At 37.5% G+C, this 23,335-nt stretch overlaps 1 protein-coding gene and 1 pseudogene across 3 annotated transcripts in view; both read left to right on the top strand.

Moving 5' to 3' along the window:
• TMTC2 (transmembrane O-mannosyltransferase targeting cadherins 2) overlaps positions 1-23,335 on the top strand; it is a 423,341-nt gene that overhangs the window by 308,211 nt on the left and 91,795 nt on the right. The window lies entirely within an intron of this gene.
• LOC132499614 (U6 spliceosomal RNA) lies at positions 19,252-19,352 on the top strand (annotated as a pseudogene).

The raw sequence follows: 23,335 nt of genomic DNA, 5'->3' as shown, positions 1-23,335 counted from the left end.
TCTATAATAGCACATTTTAGATTGAATGGCAGACATAAATCTATGTCTTTTGACCCTGGACATGGGACAGGGACTAAGTCTTAACTTATCTTTTTATATCTTTAGTATATGGCATTTCAGTATCTTGATAACTATCCCTGTACCCTCCTTTTGCATTTCCCTTGTTAACTTACATAAGGGCTGGGCATAGGTCATTTTTCCCCCCAGTTTTATCTAGATATAATTGACATATAGTACTGTATAAGTGAAAGGTATACAGGGTGCCTGACTTTTTAATATTTCTGTTTCCCTAGCCTGATTCTCATGTCCTCATTAGTACCTTCATTTTGCCAACACATGTATTGAGATTTGTTAATCCATGCTAGGCATCACCCTAATTCCCAATGATATATACTGAATAAATGAATGAGAGTGGCATGATTGTAGAGTGGATACAGTGTAATCTTCCAAGACCCTGGAAGGGGAGGTGGTCACAAGAGGACTGTACATCTCTTGAGTGCCTGTGATTGATATATGTTATTTCATGAAGCTTTACAATGAGTACTGTCCTCTTTTTATAAATGAGGAAACTGAGCTTCAAAGATTTAAGGAATGTCCCCAAGAATAAATAAGCTACTAAATAGTGGAATTGGATACGTCCTCAAGGATTTCTGAATTAAGCATCATTAATTTTCATTCTATATTAAATAATTTTGTGTGGAGCTTTTCCCCCCCTTTTATAATTGATCAGAGATTCTAAAAGGAAGTTAGTACTCCTGCCTCCCCATTTTTTTTTTAACTAAATTTATTTTTAATTTTTTGGCTGCGTTGGGTCTTTGTTGCTGCACGTGGGCTTTCTCTAGTTGTGGCGAGCGGGGGCTACTCTTCGTTGCAGTGCGTGGGCTTCTCACTGCCGTGCATGGGCTTTTCATTGCGGTGGCTTCTCTTGTTGCAGAGCATGGGCTCTAGGCACGTGGGCTTCAGTAGTTGTGGTACGCAGGCTCGGTAGTTGTGGCACACGGGCTTAGTTGCTCCGCAGCATGTGGGATCTTCCCAGGCCAGGGATTGACCCTGTGTCACCTGTGTTGGCAGGCGGATTCTTAACCACTGTGCCACCAGGGAAGTCCCATCCCCATTTTTTATAACTTATTTTTAGACATTACCTCTAAATGCTAGTTTAGTTTGAATGGGTAAACACATTTTTATTATTAGGCGTTATAGGTCATTAACTAAGCGTTTTGTCTATTGGCAAAACTTTTAACTTTTAACATTAACTTTTGGCTATTGGCACTTTTGGGTCCTACATTACAACTCAAATACAAATGTTCCAGGGTACCCTAGAGAATAGTTTGTTCTGCTTTAGGGTCACTGGTAACCTCCATGGTTACATATAGCTGGGCCTGGGTGACATCTCTTTAGAATATATGGAACTTTCATACCAATGTCATATCCAATTAAAATACTAAACACAAGCTCTCTTTAAAATTGATTTATTCCTTGTTTGAACTTTGTTACCTAGGGCTAATGCCATGAATTTGAAATTGGGCATGCATTAAGAGAGAAAGGAAGGAATAGCATTTCCATTATTATGGTGTTTCAGATGGTTTTATAGTTGTTTCTAAACCCATGTGTGTTCTCTAGTTGTGTGTACATCTTTACTTTGATTTTTTTTTTTTTTTGGTCCTCCTTCTTTTTGTCTTTGTTCAATTTATTTCAGCCATATATTTTACAGTTTTTGTGAGCCAGTAAAATTAATATTGACTTAAATTGTAATAAAAGCAACTTGGCTGTTAGCTTCTTTTCCAGATTTAGGTTAGTAAAAGAGAAGGAAGGATATGGGAGACTCTGACAGTAATTCTTGATGCAGCAAACCTTTATTTTGGCTACTGTGTGGAAATACTGAGCCAGATTTCTGTGTCTAGCCAAAGTTAATTGGGCTACGTAAAACTCCAGTTGTGAAAGTACTTGAAGTTCCATGGAAAAGTTCCATACCCCAGGCTAAAATGGTGTCAGTGTAGTCTATCTGGAGCGCAGCGCTGTGTGTTTCCTTGGGCCTTTTGTCATAATCATTACTATTTAGAGCTGAGATTATTTTTCCATTTGCTCCTCTTTAAAGCAAAGCTCTTCCCGTTTTGCACGTTGACGAACATTTAGGTTCCTTTGTTTTATTATAATCAGTGCACAGTCATGTTTGGATTGGAGGGAGCAGGGAACAAAAAATTTTCCTGTGACACTCACTGAATGATTATTATGGATATATACCATTGAAGTTGCAAATTTATTCCGTGAAAAGAGAAGGCATATATCACATATATCATGCTACTGAAATATTAGATAACATATAGAAGAAAATTTAATGTAGTGCTCAGCTAAACATTTTGTATGAAATTGCCTCATCTAAACTTTATGATTTAGCATTCTGGGTGTTATCATTGTATTATTTTTACTCTGAAGCATAATGAATCTGATAGTTCTTTTTTATGTATTTTGATTTACAGAATCAATCTTTTTTTTTAATTGAGATATCTTTATAGAATCGATCTTGTAATTACGCTATTTGTTGCCACTGAGTGACCCAGGAATCCAAGTATCTCCAAAGTATTCCAGAGTTTTATTCTGCTTTTTTATGTCAGTTACTAAAAGTCATTGTCATTTTCTTTTGCCAGAAGTAACATTATTCTCAGAAATAATATTCTCAGAATAGTAATATTTGCAGAAATAATAAAATCAAAATACTCAAATTCTCAGGTATTGAAGGTCATGTGGAATAATTCTACCTGCTTTCTATCTACATATCGTGATGCTACGTTTGAAAAGAAATGTTAGCTTTTTACTTAGGGGTAGATAGGATGCTGCTGCTTTGAAACTAACTTAAACTTCATTGTTATTTTGTTTGGTTTCTGTATTTGGTCTGTAGTTAACATTTAGTGCAATTTAAATAGCCCAGCAAAAATATATAAATAAACAGCCCAGCAGGCTCAGGCCTCAAAATCCCCCAGGACTCTGCTATCCCATGTTATTGGAGGGATGCAGATGGAGAAGCCGTATGCCCTTAAATATAGCTTGGCTTTCTTGCAGGACTCTAAAAGAGCAATCCTTTATAAAGACCTGACTTCAATATACATTTTCTGAACCTGAACGTTGTGTCATGTTCTGTAATAAACAGTGGTGATACAAAGACCAGCAGGGCGTTTCTTTGGTCTCAGGAAGACCTCAGTGTATTCTCTTTAGGGGAAATTATAACAACTATCTATAGTTGCTTCACTGGTGGGCTACCATGCTTAAGACTGGTGGAAATGGTTTTTGTTTCAGAAAGGACAATTATACAGGTACCTTAATCTTATTTTCCTTTTAATTTTTTAGAGGCATGGGATTCCACACCACTTAGTAGGTATTTTTCTCCCACTTTGCAGTCCTTTAATTTGTTACATGAGCCCATTGATAACACGAAATGACTTGGCATCACGATTTCCAGCTTGTTATCCTTTCTGCTACATCATGTTGACTCTCCTGTCATGTGATCAAGCATGAACACATTTTAATGTGAGTTAAACTCTGTTTGTAATTTATGTTTTATATTTTCCTAGTTTGATCATTGTTTAATAGAAGCAATTTTGAGTATCTTTCCTTGTTAAAACATCCTTGTCTAAGCCCCTGTTTACCTTTGAAAAAGGTGGTACTGACCGCATACATTTTCAAAAGCAAGAATCTTTCCTCCCAAGGGGTTGGATCAACACTTCACAAAAAAAAAGTTGCCTATTTTTTCCTGTAGCCTCTGGATGTGTATACATATATTCATACACACAGATATACACACACGCACAGAGGCATATATATAAAGGAAGCCACGTCTGTTCTAAGATGTGAAAGTTTTCATTTTTGCAGCCTCGTAAATAGGTTTATCAGCCCATCCATGAACATGTTTACAAACCCATGACATTTTGATCATTCCCCCTTATATTCATCTATATCGCATATGAGGCCGCTTGAGCCTCAGCAGCCTGAAGCATGACATCTGCAGACTTGTAGATTTTATCCTTAGTTTTTTATTAAAATTATACTTCTTCCAAACAATAGTTAATTCTGAGTTCAACTCCTTTTTTTCCCCAAGTCCTGAGCTTCTAGGACCATCTGAACTTCTCATTCATTTCCTATCTCCCTTGACATCAATCCCCATCTCTTGCTTTCCTACTTAAAAAGAATTAAATATTACCTACAAGGTGGCCCCTGACCCTGCCGCTTCTGTGATCAGGTTAATCAGAGTACTTCCTGTAGTTAGCTCGTACTCTTTATCATGCAGTGAACTAGACATTGTGAATATGCTATTCTGATATTTCTCACATAATCCCACGATCTAGGTACCTACTCTAGAGAGAGAAAACTGTGGTTCACAGAGGTTCAGACCTGTGTCCAAAGCCTCTTGCATTATACTCCGTTTTTCTAAAAGCTGTACTTAAATTTCTCTTTAACCTTTTGTTAATTATGATCAAATATGGATATATGGTGCCTTGTGCGCATAAATGCCTAACTTCAAAATGTGTAAAAATTGATTTTTAAAGAAAATCTTTATTCAGTTTTTAGATTTTCTTAGAATGCAGTTCTGAAGTGAAAAGACAACTTCCGTGTATATCATTAAATTAAAGAAGAATTTTAACATGGGTAATTCAAAAAAGGATTTAGGTATCTATATATGTGAAGTAACAAGAAAATAGTAATAGTGAAGTTGAAAGTTGAATTTTTAATTTAGATACGGTTTACAGGGTGTACCTTATATGGTGTGTAGTTTCTCTTGTATTTTAAGTCTTGAAGGAAACATTATGATATTCCAAACTGAACGGGAGCACAAGGTCAGAAGCCTGAGTGAAGTGACTGCTGACCTTTACCTGGTTAACTTTTAGCTGGTAGATAGTGAGTTGAAGCCAGAGCACCTGAGCACATACCGGCCTAAAATTTATTTAATAAATGTATTTATTTCTTCTCACAGTGAACAGCTTAATTCCTTTAAAAGACTTAAAATTGCAGGACTCTTATTTCTGAGGTGTAATTGAGGCTCTTTGTCAAAAGTGACAGGATGGCGTACGTTCTTGAGCTGACACTATAATTCAGTGTGCATTGTAGTAGCAATACTTTAGGTGGAAGATGGTAACATGCAGGAGGATTGACACTTAATATGACCCTTTGGTCCCTTTGACATTAACCATGTGGCACTGGGTTTAAGATGGGCACTGGCCATTAAATAATGCCATGTATTATAATGCCATATAATGGAAAAATAGGTACTGTAATTGGTAGATGTAATGGTCAGTCTGGAAAATTTTTGTCCCTGAGCAATGAAACTTAAAGATACTATCCACTGTAAAGTTTGTTCTATTTCTCATTTTGGGGATGAAACAACACTAGTTAGAAGAAGAACAGAATTTCCATCTGCTTGAATCAGAAATTTACTCACTTTAAGCAGAAAATTACTGATCATGAGTATTTTATTTTAAGGTATCTTTGCATATCTCAAAGAGATTACCTCAGTAGAGGTAAAGGATTAAGTTGAAATCTATTGCTTTGGCTAAAGATAGTTTTCCTAAAGGTGTCTGTTTTTCTCTTTCCACCCAGGATGTGCATTTGCCACAAGTGGTAATTATCTTCTCCACTCTGTTTCCACTTGTGTGGAAAAGGGGTCCTCCATCCTCTCCCCCTCACCACTTCAACAGTTCTCAACCTATTTATATAAATAACTGTGTATACATGGCACTTATTAAATTTGATACCTTTTAATTATAACAAAGCTGATTCAAATAGTAATGCTACATGACAAGGATGGCTTTTACTTGATTATAAGACGGGGAATTTCAAATACGGTGAAGTTTAAGGGTACCAAGAAGATTTTACCACTGCCATTATTGCTTTGATAGTTTCTATTAAAGCAGTATTCCCAGAAGGTACAAAATACATTCCCCAAGTGTATTCCGTAGACATTAGCACGTCTAGGTGTTCCTTAGAAAAAATTAAGTAAGCAAATAGTGTGGGAGAAACTGTAATAATTTTCCTAAGTCTGAAGTCTTCTTTGTCTGAAATTAATACTCTAGCTTTCTTTTGATTAGTGTTAGCCTGGTTTATCTATATCTGTCCCTTTGCTTTACCTATCAGCGTCTTTATATTTAAAGTAGATTTATTGTAGACAGCATATAGTTGAGCCCTTTATTATTATCATTATTCACTCTGACAGTCTCTATCTTTTAATTGGTACATTTAGACCATTCATATTTAGAGTGATAATTGATATATTTGAATTAATATCAACCAGGTTTGTAACTGTTTTCTATTTGTTACCAAAGGCTTCTTCCTTCTCTGTTTTTTTCCCACCTTATTTTTTTTATTGTAGTAAAAAAAGAAAACAAAAATTTCTATCATAACCATTTCTAAGTATATAATGCAGTAGTGTTAACTCTGTGCACATCGTTTTGCAACAGATCTTGCAAAACAGCTTTTTATCTTGTAAAACTGAACTCATTACCCATCGAACAAGTTTTCAGTTTTTCACTGTTGAATATGATGGTAGCTATAGGTTTTTCACATATGGCCTTTATCATGTTGACATCATTTCCTTCTATTACTAGTTTCTTGAGTGTTTTTTTATCATGAAAGGTTATTGAATTTTGTCAAATGCTTTTCCTGCATCAATTGAGATGATCATGTGAATTCCCTCCGTTTTTATTTGTCCAAAAAGTATTTATTTCTACTTCACTTTCTAAGGAAAATTTTGCTGGATATAAAATTCTAGTTTTGTAGTTTCTTTCTTCTCTCAACATTTTCAGTGTTTTACTCTACTGTCTTCTTGCTTGATGGTTTCTGATTAGAAGTCCGATGAAATTCTTACCTTGTTGCTCCATTGGTAAGGTGTTTTTTTTTTCCCCTCTGACTTTAAGATTTTCTCTTTGCCTTTAGTTTTCTACAGTTTTTACATACTCTGCCTAGGCTTATTATTTTTGGAATTTATCTGGCTTAGTGTTCTCTGAGTTTTCTGAATCTATGGCTTGGCATCTATCATTAATTTTGGAAAGTTCTCCATCATTATTACTTTAAATATTTCTTCTGCCCTGTTGTCTTTCTTCCCCTTATGATATTCTAGTTACTCATGTGTTACATGTTTTGAAATTTTCCTATAGTTTTGGGATGTTCTGTACGTTTCATTCATTTTTCTCATTACATTTCAGTTTGGGAAGTTTATATTGACCTATCTTCAAACTCATTGATTCTTTCCTTGGTCATGCTGAGTCTTCTGATGATCCCATCAAATGCATTCTTCATGTCTGTTATGATTTCTAGCATTTCCTTTTAATTCTTTCTTAGAATTTCTCTCTGCTTACATTACACATCTGTTCTTGAATGTTGTCTACTTTTTCCATTAGAGTCCTTAGCATATTAATCATAGGTATTTTCAGTTCCCTGTCAGAAAATTCTAACATCTGTTGCATATTCCAACATCTTATGGTTCCAGTGATAGCTTTGTCTTTTCAGACTATGTTTTTCTTTCCTTTGGTCATGCCTTGTAATTTTTTTGTTGAATGTTGGATATGTTGAATTCGTAATATAATTCAAATTATTAGGCCTCTAATATGAAGATTCATGTTAATCTGGCTGGGATTTCAGCATTGTTTAGTGTTTGTTGTAGCTATTGGTGCTAGCAGCTTCAAATTTCTCTAGTGTCCTTGTTTTTATCTCCATCTTGGCGTTAGGCTTTCTTAATACTCTTTCTCAGAGAGACTGTGTGTCTTGAAGCTGTTTCAGGTATACTTCAGTATTATCATACTGGAGCCGTGTCGTGGAGGTGTTAGGTATGGTGGAGGGGGAATGTTCTATAATCGTTCAGTTAAATCTCAGTCTTTGATTCAGCCTGTGTCTCTGTCCCATGACCTTCACACGTTTTTCTGCTTGTAGAGCTACCGCCCCCACCACCTTAGATGAGACAAGAAGGCTAGAGGAGGACGAAGTCAGAGAGTGCCTTTTTGCCACGGCTCTTTAAAGGCTCTAGTAAAGTCTTTTACCTTGGAGGGTCAGGCCTTTGTTATTGAGAAGGCTCTGGATATATTTCACAAGGATTTCTCTTCTTCCCTTCCCCTCACCAGGAGGGGATCTTTTTTGGTTCTCCACTATGAGAACCTGGTCAGGTTCTTGGAATAAAGACCATGAAAGAGTGGGACCCCCCCACCCCCTCAAGACTGGCCTTCAGGAATTTCTCACTCAAGCTAGTCCAGAGTCCGCCTCCAGCAAGTCATCAAAAATACCACTTAAAGTATGCCTACCTGTTCATGGCTCCATTGGTTTCTTCATCAGATAAACAGATCTTGACTGTCTCTCTATTTCTGTTTCTTTATCTCAATCTATGTCTGAATATACTGGGAATTGCAGGTATTCGTGGGACGTGTTGTATATTTTTGTTTTCCTGTGGCTCAAAGAATAATGTATGTAGTAAATGCTCAGTAGTTATTTTCTTAGTATTTCAAAGGTATAGAAACAGATGTCTAGAAAAATGTATTTGATCACATAACTTGCCTCCCTTCTCCATTAGCACTCCATCACCTTAGAGGGGCTGCATCCGTAATATATGAACACTGGCTCCAGATTGCCTGGCATGTTCTACCACTTATTAGCTCAGTGATCTTGGTTATGTTATTTAACTTCTCTCTATCTTATTCTGCCTGTTTGTATAATGAGGGTAAAAGTATTTCCTTCTTGAGAGGGTCCAGAAGTTAAGTGAGTCTAAATGTATTATAAAAGCATTTAGAACACTGCCAGGTATGTATGTTGTAAGGACTCAATAATTGTTAGCAATTAACAGTAAGAACAATATCATGATTCTTATTCAGTAAAATCTTTATGTCTTTGTGTGGCATGGAACATTGTTTATTATTTGGCCACAGCCTTTCTCATTAAACCTCATCAGCCATTATCCCCCCACAATATTAAACTTCTAATGGCTCCCTAAGTAGGTTAAGAAAGAATCTGTTCATTCTTTGTCTTTTCCAAGCTTGCTGCCTTGGCCTAGAATATCTTTTTCCTTTATCTCCACTTGGCAAAGCCCTATCCATCCATCCAGTTTCATCTTTAACACTACGTTCCATAAAACAGCGACTGATTCTTCCAAGCAGCCTTCATGCTTCTCTTGCAGGGTTCTTACTGCACGTGAATATCTGTGATAGCTGAATACTAATGTATTACTATTGGTTGCTTTTTTTAGGCAGTGAGAGTAGAGACCCTGTCTCTTCATTACTGTTACTAGCTTGGTGCTTGGCACATAGTTGTTCAATAAATATTTATTGAATGAATGTAAATGAAATGACTCTGAAGCAGAGATTGGCCCAATTCACATAAAAGTTTTCTGTCAGGGCATAGCACTGATACATCACTACCCTTCCGCACTGACTTGATTCTTCTGTTATCTGTGCTCTCGTGAAAGTGGCTCCAGCACCTTCTGTTACTGTTAGTCATTTTCATGTCTGTCTTCCCCACTAGGCTGAGAGCAGCACTGTCTCACTCATTTGTTTCAGATGCCAAGGGAGGGTCTCGTACAGCAATAACTGTGTGTTGGACACATTATTTCATTGTTGCATGGTGGAAGGAGATGGAGAGAGAAAGGAACAATAAAAGTTTGAAGGAATAAACGTGAGCTTGCCAAATCATGTACAAGTAATTAGGAAGGAGAAAAAAAGTGATGTTTTAAGTAGGTTCAAGTAAATAAAAAATATGAGAACTTATTTTTTGTTCTGTTGGTTAAAAATGTCAAAATCCTCAGCATTAAAAACGGATTGAAGAGTGAATTTAAAGGGTCAAATAATTGGATAACAACATTTTGGGGAGTGAAATTTCTTTCTTTTTTTTTTGTCTCAGTAAAAATGATATGGTAATCCTACGAATATAGAAATCCTGATTACTATTGAAAGATAGAAATGAAAAAACACAAAATTGAATATATTCCTTTATTTTTTTCTGTTTGGTGACATAGCGAAGCATGATCTGCTGGCTATCTGTTTTGCTCTGATAGCCTTGGAATGTAATCTCAGTAGAGTGCATAATATAAATTATTCATTTCAGGGGACTTTGTAGAATTTCATGAACAGTGATAGTGATGATAATGAATATGTGCTCTTCTGACAGGTACAATAAAATACAGATAATCTTTTGGTTTGGGTTTTTTTTTTAACTATTGAGTATCATGTATGGCAGCCAGGAATAATAATATCTTTTATATAAACTATCATAGTATCTATAATTTTAGTTGAAGAGTCAGCTTGATACGTGAATTTGATTGGGCTGGAGAGCAATATGAAATATTTTCACTGAGAAGTGATTAGGTTGAATTTACACTGATGATGACTATAAAAGAAGCAAGCTTTTCTTTTCATGGTTTTGCTATAGTTTTGTTGAACTTCATTTGTGATGTTAGAAAGTATTAACACAATCTCACTTACTCAATTTGAAACAAATAGTAAAATAGCTACTGTACTAAAAGACATTTAAGAAATCTTTATTTGGAACTCTGAGGAATTTTTCTTTTCATAATGACATCTCAGATATACAAATATTTGTGAAATGAATGGATTACTATTATTCTTATAAGCCACCCAAATCTAAAACAGTCACTATCCCAGAAAGACTGAATATTTCCTGTTGTATAAAATCTTTCTTAAAGGTAATATGATTTATTTTTATTTATTTATTTATTTTATTAGTTTCTGCTTTATAACAAAGTGAATCAGTTATACATATACATCTGTTCCCATATCCCTTCCCTCTTGCATCTCCCTCCCTCCCACCCTCCCTATCCCACCCCTCCAGGCAGTCACAAAGCACCGAGCTGATCTCCCTGTGCTATGCAGCTGCTTCCCACTAGCTATCTACCTTACATTTGGTAGTGTATATATGTCCATGCCTCTCTCTCGCTTTGTCACAGCTTACCCTTCCCCCTCCCCATATCCTCAAGTCCATTCTCTAGTAGATCTGTGTCTTTATTCCTGTTTTACCCCTAGGTTCTTCATGACATTTTTTTTTTTCTTAAATTCCATATATGTGTGTTAGCATATGGTATTTGTCTTTCTCTTTCTGACTTACTTCACTCTGTATGACAGACTCTAGGTCTATCCACCTCATTACAAATAGCTCAGTTTTGGGCCTCCCTGGTGGCGCAGTGGTTGAGAGTCCGCCTGCCGATGCAGGGGATACGGGTTCGTGCCCCGATCTGGGAGGATCCCATATGCCGCGGAGCGGCTGGGCCCGTGAGCCATGGCCGCTGGGCCTGCGCGTCCGGAGCCTGTGCTCCGCAACGGGAGAGGCCACAACAGTGAGAGGCCCGCATACCGCAAAAAGAAAAAAAAAAAAATAGCTCAGTTTTGTTTCTTTTCATGGCTGAGTAATATTCCATTGTATATATGTGACCCTTGTTTAGGCACTTAGCTTAGTCTCCTTATGCTTTTCTAACTTCATTTGATCATTAATCTAGTAAATCCAGCAACACCAAAAACTGTCTTTTCTACTCTGTTTCTTGCTTATCCTTCAGTACAAAAGCTATTTGCTGAAAATAATGTCTTCTCTGGGTGTTGTCTATACTTCCTTTTATTTTCCCTCCATTGCCTATCCAGTACTTCTCATTTCGTTGTTATGTTTTTAGAAACAAAATTAAAAATATTAATATGATAATCTTTGGCATTTACTTTGGAAAAGAAGTGTGAAGAAGGACAGATCTGAATAAAACGAAATTTTGATTAACTCAAGTTTTGCTTCCAGGAAATACCAGGTATCTGAATATTGCAATAGTGAAGAGTCAGCTATAATTCTTCTACTTTCTTATTGTTCCAAGATTGGTAACAGCTTAAGCCGCACTAACTAGTTCAACATGAGCTTGCCAAATCATGTCAAGATTTCAAAGTGAAAACGGACCTTTTGGAAAGTACATATTTCTGAATAAGGGGAAATATATTCTTAAACTGTCGCCAGTATTTATATAGGTCTTCCAGTTTGATCAGAAGTGGTCGTAAGTACTTTTTACTGTAACTTCAGTTTCGAGCTTAGGTATTTTCCCTGTTTTCTCTTTTCTTCAAATTCTCTGAACTCAAAGGCAATTTTTGCCTGTGATATTCTAAGACATTCAAGAACAAGAGATAGTCTGGTTGTTAGCAAAGTATTTGGGATCACAAAGTTCTTAATGTGGGTGTGTTACAAGAATGCTGCTTAACATACATGAAAACTAGTCATCTACTTCCGTGAGCCACCTCTGAGTAAATGGATTTAGGTATAAGAGGTCTAGTTAGGAGGAGAACTTTTTCTTTGAGTGCTAACAATGTGTTGCTGTGCTATGCTTTTTTTTTTTTTTTTTTTTTGCCGTACGCGGGCCTCTCACTGTTGTGGCCTCTCCCGTTGCGGAGCACAGGCTCCGGACGCGCAGGCTCAGCAGCCATGGCTCACGGGCCCAGCCACTCCGCAGCATGTGGGATCTTCCCGGACCGGGGTACGAACCTGTGTCCCCTGCATCAGCAGGCGGACTCTCAACCACTGCGCCACCAGGGAAGCCCCTGTGCTGTGCTTTTAAAAATGTATTTTACTTTGTTTAATCATTTTAAGATATTGCATGAGAGCTACTGCTGTTCCTATTGCACAGTCATCATGACAGTTAACATTTGTTGAGCACTTATTATATACCACACGCTGTTGTAAAAGCTTAACGTGTACTGTCTCAGTTATAAACCTTATCAGGAGGTATCATCTTATCTCTATAAGGTGCTGAATTTCTGGAGACATTAAACAATTTGCCAAGTAGCCCAACTATTTTAGGGATTGTTCTTGAGGAGATGATCAAACTCAGGCCTATCTGATTCCTAAGCCTGCAATCTTTCCTCTATGCTGATGCTTCTCTTTTTATAACATATCTATGCTTATTTAAAAATTAATACCACTTTAAATGGTTTAGTAATTTAATAGCTTATATTTTCCCCCAAGTCTTCAAAGTGCCATGTTTGTGTTTTTCATGGCATGGGACCATATACCCCAACGTGCACATGTATTCCATTTTTAGAAGTTGAATAGGTCAATATGTTCCTTCCAAAGGCTGCTTTGTATTTACAGCAGTCATGCAAGGAGTGTTCCACCACCTTCCTGTAGACTTCCGCATGGCTTTTAAAGATGCTCTTGTGATTGGGAGTGTCAATTCAGCCCCTCTTGAATCTCACAGATAAACCTGTCGACTCAGGTGTCAATTACACAGCAGACTGTGATGAAGACAATTTGGGAGGTTGATGTCTAATGAGTTCTATGCAGCCTTCATGGCACATATTTCCTACCAAGGTCAAGAGGGTCTGAGATGTTGACAGTGATAATTTAGCCCTGAGCTGAACCGCTATTAAATTTTCTATCTAGAGGCAGAGAAGTTCAGACTTTTTCCATCTCCATGTCACCTCTGTACTCGATTTTTTCCTGTTAGTGACCCACATCTTCTTGTGACATTATGCATTTTCTCTTACTGTATGAAAGAGAAAGAGAGAATCTTATTCTATGATAATGCCAAAACCCAAGTGTGTATGCTTCTTACTTGCACACTATTCTGCTAGGACTTGGGAAAGATCCAGTTCGGCGATATGCTTGTCATATGTATTTATACATACAAACTTGTTCTGCTGGTAATGTGCCAGCCTCTGACCATTTGCTGTGTGTGTTTGTGTGTGTGTGTATTTTTCCCGTTTTTGCCTAGATTAAAGTTTCCTGTTATTGTATATGTACTACCTCTGGTCACTTCACACTCTAGAAATTAAAGTGAATGAGGATTGCACACTAAACAATGCTGTGTTCAATAGGTTTTTCTTTCTTTGTAAGTCACAGATAATTATTATTCACAGAAGGTGGCTCAAGAATCATTAGACTGACAGAAAGTAGAAATTTGGTAACTGGAGTTGTTAAATAACCTTATTTTCTCAAATAGATGTGTTTTGAGTTGGTTGATATCAAATGAACCTTTGTAAGCTACAAGGCCTTTTAATGTTGTTAAAACAAGGAACATTTTCTCCATTAGACTGACTTTTTAAGCAATATTCTTAATTTGGATCTTGTAAAGAGAACTTGTAAGTCACCAGCCCTTGGACTTAGCAGGTAGTCTGTTGTCTTGATGCTTGGCCAACTTTTCCTCCATCTGTGAGCCAGCTGAAGTATGCCACCTCTTTTATGAGACCTCCCCAAACTCACTCAGGCACAATAGATGCCTTGGTCTCTGTTTTCTCCTTATGTAGGATGCATATGTCTAACGAGAGCCCTTTCGAGTATGATCTTCCAGTTGATAAATGCCCACTTCCAGAGTTATCATATTATTCAGTCTAAAGAGCAGGAGTCCTTTCATTATCCAGTGCCTGACATACCCTCTGAATACGTGATGAGGGATGGATGGGTGGGTGCATGAATGTATATAGGTGGACCTACTCCATAAAGCTCATCTTTAAATAACGTAATGATTCCTGGTAGTAAACTTCTGAACCAAGTCGATAATGCAATACCACAAACTGTGAAGCCAGATGGTCTCTGTTTGAACCCCAGCTCTGCCAAATCAAGCTTCTGTACCTTGGGCAAGGTACTTAACCCCTCTGTCCCTCAGTTTCTTATTCTGTAAAGTGGATAATAATAATATCTCAGGTGTAGTATGAGGATTTAATGTGACGATACAGAGAAAGCTCTTGGAACAGCGCCTGGCACATAGTAAGCTGCTTTTATAATGTTTCTGTTCTTATCATATAACCTGTAAAGACAAGGTAAAATTGCAATGTGCTAGGACAACAGACACCCAGAAAAATCTGTTTTGCGGAAGCAGAGATGAATGGAAATTTCATTACTCTTGACAAAGATCACGTGGTCTTGTGCTGTGAAAGGATGTCTTTGTTCATGCCTTCTTTGTTAGGAGTGGGGCGGGGATAGAAAGCTGAGATCTCACCGATGCTGCTAATGGGGGCTCCTGGTTTCATCTGCTGGGACATCTCAGCGTCACAGAGCCATTGTTGGACTCATCTGATTTAGGTGAATACTTGTGAGAGGGAAACAAGAATTAGGGCAACTACAGAATATTTGTTCAAACCAGGAAGGGGGTGCTGTTATTTTTCCACTGGAACAGTGGACATAGAATAGTTTCAGGCAAACCAGAATTACTTCCAAGAATTACTTCCAAAACCAGAAGCACAGTATACACATTCAATATGTATGTGGTCTAATTGGCGTAAGAACCTTTCTAGGACATTCTGCCTTTAATAGGCATTTTTACCTTGAAAGTCCTTCCAGAAGAAGATAAATGGATCATTTATTCCAACTCCATTTAGTTTCATTTGTTAGTACAGTAAACTACAATTGATTTTAGGTCTCAGCTACTATCCCCAATCTCAGTGTCGGCTGGCTGGATCTGGGGGAAAACCAATGCCTTTTCTCTGTCATGGGTTGGAAGGCAATGGAGGCAAAGGAGTATGACATGAATTAAGAGCTTAACTCTCCTTTAATCTGAATTTTTAACCAATGATGAGTTCCCTGAATTGAATTCCATTTTTTAAACAGAGAATTGTAACCAGTAGAGTTCAGTTAACCTAGGTCCTTTGATTGGCAAAGGAGAAAAATGAAACCTATCCAAATTAGGGGTTTTCTCTGGTGGTTCACCTTCTTGGTATCAGAACCAAATTAGAACTCAGGTTTCTGTGACTGAATCCATTGCTTTATTCAGCACCCTGGTTCAATCATCAAAGAATTTTGAGTCTAAATAAATTAAATAACCCTCTATGTCCTTTACTGCTGAAGATTTCTACCAAAAAAAAAAGTATAAATTTAGGGAATTATTTACATCTGGCTTTATCCTCTTGTGAGAGCATTTGGATTTGAGAGCCAGTGGCACCCTGCCAGTGACAAATGGAGGCACAGAGATTGCCTTCCCATCATCCGCTACCTTTTATGGTGTCGAGGGATTGCTTGCTCTCCTTTGTGACCCAGCTGCAAAGCAGCTGTTGCTGGGGCTCCTGCTTTTCCACTCTCACAGCGCAGCTTTCCTGACTATCCCCATGGGGTTTAAACTTCTGCAGCCCGAGTGTCAGCCCTGAGCTCCGTGAGCCAAGGCCAGCTCTGTGGGGACCAATCAGCATAGCCGCTTTCCAGGCTGTTGCTAGGCGGTTTGGGCTGGAGTCATCCAGCAAATTCTCATGACAAGCAAGAAGCACCCATTTGCACAAACAGTGCAAGAAAATGGTTGGAGCTGTTGCTAATAGCTGAGATTCAGGGGCTTTCCAATGGCACTAATTCCCTAAATGGTGATCACGTGGACCACTTTATCCATCTAAAGTTTCCCATTGGAAACTATTTTCTACGAACTTGTGGTGCCGTCTTATGGACCACAGAAGGCTGATAAAAATTGTGGCTTCTTTTTTACCCCTTGTATAGAGGAGGTGTCGACAACAGTGCCAGGGGTGACGTTCTGGGTATCACTCGGGCCTTATGATGTAATCAGATTTACCCACTGAAACCTACGCCCTCATTAAGGCAACAGGACTTCCCAACGGGAGCATGCATTTATGAAGTGCGTTTTGAGTGTTTGCTTTTCCAAGATATTTAATGTTTTCATGCATTTATGACCACCTACTATGCATCTGGCCCTTAGCGAAGTGTTGACTAAACAATTCCCCTAAACTGGTTTACAATTAGAAGAGATTACAAGTGGTAACTAGAGTACATATGGTAAGTGTCACAACAAAAGCAGGAATCAAGTGCTGTTAGGGCACCCAGGAGGAAATGACACAGTTTAAAGAATTCTGGACTGGTTTAAGTTTGGCCATGACCAAATTGGAAAGTTACCTAAGAACCCTAGAAATGGAATTTTGAGGTTTTCTCTTCTAATTTTCAATTAAACTAAGGGGGAAAAAAAGCCCTACACATTAATTTTTATGCCCAGTTGTGATTTATGTTTTGACTCTCTGTTTTCTTTCTCAAAACACTCAATATGTCTCATTCCCTTCTGCTGACATGGTCACTTTCCCTCCCCTTCAGAGCCAGACTATTGACTGAGGGTATCCACTTCCTTGCTTCACTCCCCAAATTCCCCCCGACTCCTTCTGGCTTTAAGACCTATTATGCCATAGAAATACACCTTACTGAGTTTACCAATGATCTCTGTGTCATTAAATCCACTGGATATTTTCAACAATTGACATAATTGACTACTTCTATCTTCTTGAAATACTGTTTTACCTTACCTCAGGCCTCTTGAGTCAGCCTAACAAACCACATCTTTGACAGCTCAGATGTCTCAAAGGTACCTCAGTCTCTACAGTTCTCAAAATTGAGCTCATGATCTTCCCCCCTTAATCTGGTCTTTCTTTTTCTATTATTTACCGGCTTTGTCTCCGTTTCAGAATCAGAAACCTAGAGGTCATCTTTGTGACCTCTGTCTCACACCCCATCCCTCTCCTATCCATCATGTAATCCTATCCCTATTACCTAAATATCCCTCCTGTCAGTCCACTAATCTTCATCTCCATTATCAGCCCCATCACTCTCTTTTAAAAGCCTGGATTAACCTGCCCGCACCCCTTCCATTCCCATTACAACCCTCAGAGCGATATTGACAAAACAGATAAGGACAGATTCCTTCATGTAATCTGTTCGCCAGGCGGGCTCTACCCCTCCGACCTTGTCGCATGGCCCACCTCTACTCCTGGTCTCTGTCTCCCTCACCCTGGGCTCATGCAGTGTTTTTGCTACAGAGATTTTACCCTTGCTGTGTCTCTACTTCAGATACTTTCGTCTACCCTGCAACTAGATCATACAACTAGTTAATCATACACAGCTCTCAGATTGTTAGAGCAAGCAGGAGTTCTTTTGGAAACCTTTCCTGAATGCTTCAACTAGTTCTAAGTGAAATGTACAGCCCTTATTTGTGTTGTACTCCTAACAGCTACAGTTTTGGACTCTTCATGAGGGCAAGGGTTATGTCCTTATTCACCATTTTCATACTAGTGCTCAACTCAGTTCCCAATAAATATTTGTTGGATTAAGGAAATCAACGAATAAATTTAATGAACTGCTAAAAGTTCATTATTTTAATTACAAACAGATATTTTTCTATTTAATTGGTGAGTCAAAGATAAATTCTGTGTATTATTCTGAAGTCTAAAAATAGCTGATTTTGATATTTAAAAATGAGTTACATAATTTTAAAGTAAATTTTAGGATACATTTATCTGAAATTTAATTATACATTTGATCCAAACAAAATTCCTACTTACTTCACCGCAACTTCCTTAGACATTTTAGTAAAATATCTGAATTCTCTTCTCATAAACTGATATTATGGATGGAGAAGAGTTGTAGTAAGATGTTGGCTTTAACTTGACTTTGACTTTAGTATAGCAATGCAATGTAACAGCCTAAGCAATTTGCCCAGATGGAGCTTAAGATGTGGTTGTAGCCTATCAAATTAATTACCTTCCAGTGAAATGTTATTACAGTGTGTGTGGATGACCTCTTTAAGCTTGAAGGGAAAATATACAAGTGAACAGATGTAGAAAGGAAGTAAAAACTTGTTATATAACAAGAAATCTGAGTAAGTTAAACACCTTCAGTTATATAATATTTCAGAAATTAGCTATTTGTATTTATACCTTAAAATCTAACTTTTAACTCCTAATGTCAAAGCTGTGTAGAAAGCAACATAGAATTTACTTTTATTAATCAAATATTTTAAATATTTATGGAAAGCAAGCTACTTATTTTCAGTAGTTATTTAAAATCTTTTTCTTCTCTTTTATTGAAAACATGATTGAAATAGAAGAGTTTTTTGTTTCTGTTTTTGCCCTTTTTTTTGCTTTCCTCTTGGCATTCTTCCAAGTTTTCTTTTACTTTCTTCTCAGGGAAGGTACTAGATATCTGGTGTTCTTGCCAAGGCTTGGTCTGTGACCTCCTTTCTGGCCAGTCTTTCTAAATTAGTCCTCCATACTCTCCTGCCCTAGCATTTCAATCAAACAGAACGTACCCAATCCATCAGTCACCTATCTGCAAGATATTCCAAATATAACCACATCTCACTGTTTCCACTTCTTTCACCCTAGTCTTAGCCATGGAGTATTAATAACCTCCTACGTGGTCTCCCTGTTTTCTGTGCCCCCTACAGTCAGTTTTCCAACCAAGATCTCCAGTGTTTTCGTAAAAATATGTGAGATCATGTTGTACCTCTATTTAAAATCCTTTGTCGTGTTCCTTCCTAGTCAAAAGAAATTCCAGGGCTTGCCTCAGCAGCATGTACACTAAAACTGAAATGACACAGAGAGGATTAGCATGGCCCCCACGCAAGGATGACACACACTGATGAAGTGTTCCATATCTTGTGCAGTTCCCAGAGGCTGTTTGATGCTTTACTGGTTAACACCAAGGAAGTGATATGAGTCAGAGCAACATGTGGCATCCGATGTTGAAACTGTGATTTTTTTTTTACTACCAAAAAAGAAAAACTAATTCCAAACTCCCCACAGTGCCTACTTTGCTCTACACAGTCTGGTCGCTCGTGTCTCTCACACTCATTTCCTGTGATTCTTTGCGGCATTTACTCCCCTGCCGCCATATTGGTTTTCTTGTTAGTCCCTAAAATTCCAAACATGCCAGATCTTTGCATGGTTCACTCGCTCCCTTTACTTAGGTCACTTCTCCAGTGTTACCAGAGGCCTTTCTTGACCACTTTATCAGACATCATCCCACCCCAGTGTGTGTTGCTCTCTTCCCTTAGCCTGTGTTATTATTTTTTTTGTACCAACTGCTTTAGACAGTGTCACCTGCTCATGTGTGAACTATCATTTCACCACCAGAATGTGAACTGCGAAAGGGCAGGAACTTCGTCTTGATTACCAGGATCTGGAATACAGCCTGTTACATAGCAGGAGCTTAATCCATTTCTGTGGAGTGAAAGTCACATCTCTGAAGCATTCTCTTTCCCTTTTCAGTGGACTAAGTTGTTCTGTGTTCTCAGGACACTTAGTTTGACACTAACACAGCACTATTTTTTAACAGTCTAATCTAGAAGTGTACTTCCCTCCCTGTCAGTCTTGAAATACCAAAGGACCAACCCTCTCATTCACCTTTGAAATCCTGCAGTAAAATGAGCCAGTGATACAGGTAGTGCTAGCCTCCTTTTTAAAATATTCTTTTTGTTTTTTAAATGTAATTAGGACATAAACAGAAACTTAAAACCTGCTTATTTCATTTAGCAACAGATCGTGGAAATCTCTTGTAGTTTCAATAATTTCTACAAAATCATTTTAGTAGATACATAATATTTCATTGAAATGACATTTGGTCAACCAAGTCTATGCTGATAGACACTGAATTTGTATAAACAATACTGCAGTGAAAATAAATAGCTACCTCTCGGTATTTACAGATATTTCCTTAGGACAAATGCCTAGAGATAGAACTGTTTGGCCAAGATATACCTATGACTTAAGAGCTTTGATGCATATCAAATTGCTCCCAGGAAGATCTTATTATGTTTTACTATATTTTAGCTATGTGTTAGCTGAGTGCTGGTTTTTACGAACCCTCAGGAATACTGAGTTCTATAATATTGGGGCAACTTCACTGATAGATGATTAATAACATCTCAGTGTATTAATTTACCTTTTAGGTAAACTGAATATTGAGTAAGTTTAATATGTTTTCACAGGGATATTGAACATTATTTTTTGGTATTTGCAAACTGCTTATTTGTGCCTATTGCTCATGTAACATGTCTGACATTCGAGCCAGAGCCCCAGCTGCATGTGGATGATCCACTTTAACTTCTTTGAGGGAAATTCAGTCTACTGAAGTCTTTCATCCCACTTGGTCCGCCATTTCATTTCAGCCGGTTTTGTGGCCTCCTCCCCTTCCAAAAGTTCACCTAAATCTGGGAGGCTTAACGGTTCACCTAAATCTGGAGGCTTAATGGTTCACCTAAATCTGGGAGGCTTAATGGTTCACCTAAATCTGGAGGCTTAATAAGTAAAGTATTTCATCATGAAAGTTACCACTGCCCCGTCCCTTCACTTTGCCTCTAAGGTTATCTCTGGCTGATTATATATAATGACTTGGAGGGACTTTAGAACTAAATGGTTTGATGTAAATCATCTTGATTAGTAAGAATTAGTTCAACTGTTAGATTTTTTTTAATGGTATTTTTCTTGTGATGAGGAAAACCTTTTTTATCCTGAAGACACTTCGCATACAAACACTGTGATGTTAAGATAGACCATGAAACAACACTTCTATTTGTAAATGGTGGCCTTCACAAATTAATTTTTCAAGGCTATTTGATTGCTTTTCCTTTTGTACTCATTAAACTATAATGCAGCTGTAAACAACACATTTACCAAACTACATATAAGCTTTTGGACCCATTTTATTGGCTGCTTCCCTTTTTTATTTCTTATCTGTGTAGATACACTCTTGAATGTGAAATGAAGATGTGATTTTCATTGATTGTGAAAAATGACTGGCATTCACCATTGTCAGACTTGCCCTCAAAGTAGACACTAAATGTATGGGAGTGACTGCTGGATACACAACTGCAGAAGGAGACTCTTTACACTAAACTTACAGCAGCCTCTAAATATGAGTAGGGCCACCTAAGGGAAATCCTCTGGTTTGTTCTTTATATTATTCTAACTGGTGTTCCTACCAATGCTGAAGACACAAGTAGTCCCTTATTAGGATATAAATATTTGGTTGAGAATCAGGCTAGTTCTGAGGAACACTTTTTATAGTTTTATAGACCTTGGTTCATGTGACAGTTTCCAGAAGTAAAGTGTAGAAATCACTGCTTTATTCATAGCTCTGTAGTTTACCGAAAACATGTAACCATGTGAACTAAATGACTAAGGAGTAACTATATGCTATTAAGTTGTATACAAGAAAATAGTGGTAGCCTGTTCATTTGTTGACTGGTAATTATATTTATAGAACACTTGGATGGCTATAGATGAAAAAGTAAAGTCTTATGGGAGTAATCTAGTTTAGGGAACAAGATTAATACACTAATTATATTATATTATATATTTATAATGCAATGCAACAATGCAAAGTCTTGATGTTTTTAGGTCATTGAATAAAATAGCAGTTCTGAGCTGTGGCCTCAAAACATACTGTGTGTAGGGTGGTACCTATAATGAGTGATTTGTTACCAAAAATAAGTACAAAATTTGGTATATGGTTGACTTTTAAAAATAAGACAATTCAAGCTGAAGCCATTAATAGTATAACATTTTCTCATGTTTAATATTCCCGAGTGCTTCCTTAAGTAGGAGCTCCAGGTTTGGGGTGTGTGTGTGTGTGTGTGTGTGTGTGTGTGTGTGTGTATAAATATATAAGTATCTAGTTTTATATTTCATCACTTCATAGTTGGAAAAACGTTGATCAGCCCTCAGAAGAGAAACTGTTTGCCTTGTATACCCACTCAGGTGGGCATCTCTTTCTGAACAGGGACAGTAGCATCCAGTTTAATTAGAAAACAAAATAAATGTGCTGAAAACTAATCTTATGCTGTGGAACAGGCTATCTAAACTTTACTGAATATTTATCTTACATGTGTATGTTTTATTGCTGCCAGTCAGAAGAGGACCTGACCAAGCCTAGTCCTGATTGAGGATGCTTTTTTTCATGAGTTTAAATGATATTACTCTTGAATCTGTTTTTAATATTCAGTAGAGTGCTACAAATATTATACGAATATAAGGATAAGTATATTGATAATCTCAAATCCCTAACCCCCTAGTTACTCATGCACCCCTTGCCAGGAATATGTCTCTGCACTGGTTCCATTCAGTTCTCCTCTTTTCTCATCTTTCTAGCTCTTTCCCTTCATCCCATAGTCATTTATGCTGCTTCAGATCCAACCAGTTAATTCTTCATATCAGCACTAATATGCTAACTGCAGAGAATGTCTAATCTAGAATTGTTCCAAGTTCTGATGGTAAAATTTCTAAAGTATTTGCCAAGTATTCCTATAGGTCTGTTTGATATTGACTTTCTAATCTTTTCCACTGTCAGTTGCTCTTCGCTTCTGCGTACTGGGTTTTTGCTGTTTTAACTGACTCCCGTGTGAATACACCAAATTGTTATATACAAACTGTAAATACTTTCCGAGAATTACAGTTTTCAAATTTGAAATTCTACTTGCCAACCACCTTAGTTTATAATGAAAGCCCTTGGTCTAGTATTTTAGGCTTCAAGTTGTGTGACTCCAGTGTGATAGTGATGACTCTAAAAAAAATAATCACATAAGCACAATTAAAAGAAAAGGGAAATTACTGGGAGTTGGAGCCATCACAGAGGGCTTTATAAA

The sequence above is a fragment of the Mesoplodon densirostris genome, chromosome 11 (assembly GCF_025265405.1).
Source record: "Mesoplodon densirostris isolate mMesDen1 chromosome 11, mMesDen1 primary haplotype, whole genome shotgun sequence".
NCBI lineage: Eukaryota > Metazoa > Chordata > Mammalia > Artiodactyla > Ziphiidae > Mesoplodon > Mesoplodon densirostris.
Note: the sequence above shows the minus strand (reverse complement) of the source record. Positions and strands in the feature narration are given on the sequence as shown.